Source organism: Prionailurus bengalensis, chromosome C2, assembly GCF_016509475.1.
Source record: "Prionailurus bengalensis isolate Pbe53 chromosome C2, Fcat_Pben_1.1_paternal_pri, whole genome shotgun sequence".
Lineage (NCBI taxonomy): Eukaryota > Metazoa > Chordata > Mammalia > Carnivora > Felidae > Prionailurus > Prionailurus bengalensis.
The window spans coordinates 116,703,167-116,705,550 of record NC_057350.1 but is presented as its reverse complement, the minus strand read 5'-3'; the positions used below and the strand labels follow the sequence as shown (position 1 = coordinate 116,705,550).

Genomic DNA, 2,384 nt, shown 5'->3' with positions numbered 1-2,384 from the left:
AGAGAGAGAGAGAAAAAGAGAGAGATTGAGAGGATGTGATCGGGGGAGGGGCAGAGGAGAGAGAGAGAGACACAGAATCCAAAGCTGAGCTGTTAGCACAGAGCCTGACGTGGGGCTTGAACTCACAGGCCACGAGATCATGACCTGAGCCCAAATCATACCCTTAACCGACTGAGCCACCCAGGTGTCCCAGGTGTATTCTCCTTTAACATTAAATAATTCTCAGAGGAGTCCACTAAACAATGCCATTGAAAAGTCACTCAGTCATCCTCTATTTGTAAGTTTTATAAGTTTTGGACAACTTTCTTTATGGGACATGAAGTTGAGCTAGATGAGGTCATTAGTAAGCCTATATGCCATTCTCCAAATTTTTCATTTACTGAAATCAAAATGAAGGCAAAATCCTACAGAAGTATATCATAGCAAAATCTCCATTGATATTTTATTAAAAATAAAGAAGTGACTTTCTGTAACTTAGGATTCCTTGTGGTCTTCTACTTCTCTATCTTTCTCAGGTCAGAATGAGCCATGTAAGTGAAGTTCATGAGATTCCTCCTCTTTTAAATAATTTTAATCAGCTTCTTTTATATATACTTTTATAGGTAACTAAATCATCAGAGCATAGAGCTGTTTTTCTATCTGTGCTGATGCTGCCACTCTCCTCACATGTGGAAAACTAAGTTTTTAAACAGTTTATTCCACTAGATGCAGACTTTAAAACTACCATTTGCTTCTAGAAAGGGTTTTAAGGTTCCTTCTAACTGAGACTATTCCGCAAAGTTTCCAAATATTTTCCTCTTTGGAGTATTTTTGAACGCTTTTTAACATTATATATATATATTTATATATATATAACTTAGTTTATAAATAACAGAATTTTTCCTCAAAAAGAAAGGTAATAAAACTTAAAAGAATTTAAATAACAAAACTTATAAAGGTGAAAAATAAGGAAAAATATGGCTACAATAATGTTTAACCATATGCCAGAACAGTTAGGCCCATTACATACCATAATAGTTTGTCTTCACACCAGCTCCGCATCCTATGGCTTCATGAGGTAAATAGCAGCAAACCCAAACTCACACAGCTAACAAGTATGTATCAGGATGTGAATTACTATCCAACACTTTCTACCTCACCAGGCTGCCTTCTTAAGAAAGAATATATTCTCTATTTTTGGGACTGTCACACATCTGCCTTTATAGTGAGCAGCAGGTGGGACACTTCCAGCAATAGTAAAAAAAATTAATTTACTTAAAGCAGGGATCAGTGAAGCCACCTGACTGGAACCCTTGCGTGCTTGTAACATAGATGCTGCCCCAGAGTAGCAGGAAGAGGACTCCAAAGCCAAGGAAGAATAAGGCCACCAAGGAGATGAGGAGCTCTTTGTAGATACCCCAAGTGTACTGGATGGAGGTAGCCTAAGAAACGAAGAACCAGGAGGTAAAGAACATACCAGTAGCCAACAGCACCATGGTCAGACCGGGAAGACAGCTGGATTCACTGGCTGGTGTATCTCCTCATGGTCTCTGTCTCCATTTTGCCAGGTACAGGGTAATCCACTGCTCTGCCACTGGAATAACACATCGGCAGGATATAGTCTATGTTTTATAGCTACAAATTACAGTGGCACTAAAACAAAACAACCCATCAATTTAATCAATTTATGAATATCCATTGATTCTCAAGCATAACGCCTTCTCTGCCTTGTTGATTCTGGAAATAATTTCTTCCTAGAGATAAAATCAAAATATGCTATGCTATTTCCTCAACATTAAAAAGAAAACTGAACACACTTTTCCATATCTTTCTTTTTAAAGATGAAACACTTCATGAATTTGCATGTGATTCTTGCACAGGGGCCAAGCTGATAATTTTCTATTATTCCAATTTTGGTAAATGTGCTATCAAACAAACACCATATCTTCTTGATTTTTTAACCAATACTTCATTTAAAATGTGAATGTAACAAAAAGAACAAACTTAAAACACTCTGCCTTGCAAAAAGGAAGCTCTTTGTTTCTTCTAAAATTTTGATGTCAAATCTAAAATGTTTTTGCTTTCCTGCAAAAGCATGCTTTTTCTCAGTTTTCACCTGCTGTGAGAATTATTCCTACATTATAATTAGTTCAGATAAATGAATGGCAAGATTGCTCTTCAGATTTTACTTTTTAAAGCTCATTTACATGATGGTCTATGATGACATGGTTATTAACAGTTTTTGGGCAATTAATTAAGGTAGTTGGTAGAGTTGTTAGCACAATATGAAACTAAGAGGTTGTTTTAGTAAATCCTTCTGCTCAGGAGACATGATAGTGGCCATTAATCCACACTAACTAAATGAATAGTGCTGTTCTTTCTCTCACCCTCCTCTCTTTGGGAGG

At 36.7% G+C, this 2,384-nt stretch overlaps 1 non-coding gene and 1 pseudogene across 1 annotated transcript; both read right to left on the bottom strand.

Annotated features, from left to right (window-relative positions):
- Positions 1–1,250: 1,250 nt before the first annotated feature.
- Positions 1,251–1,539, bottom strand: LOC122491024 (annotated as a pseudogene).
- A 275-nt stretch (positions 1,540–1,814) lies between these two features.
- On the bottom strand, positions 1,815–1,919 carry LOC122492489. The gene has a single exon (XR_006299669.1). It is a non-coding gene; the product is annotated as a U6 spliceosomal RNA (small nuclear RNA).
- Positions 1,920–2,384: the final 465 nt, after the last annotated feature.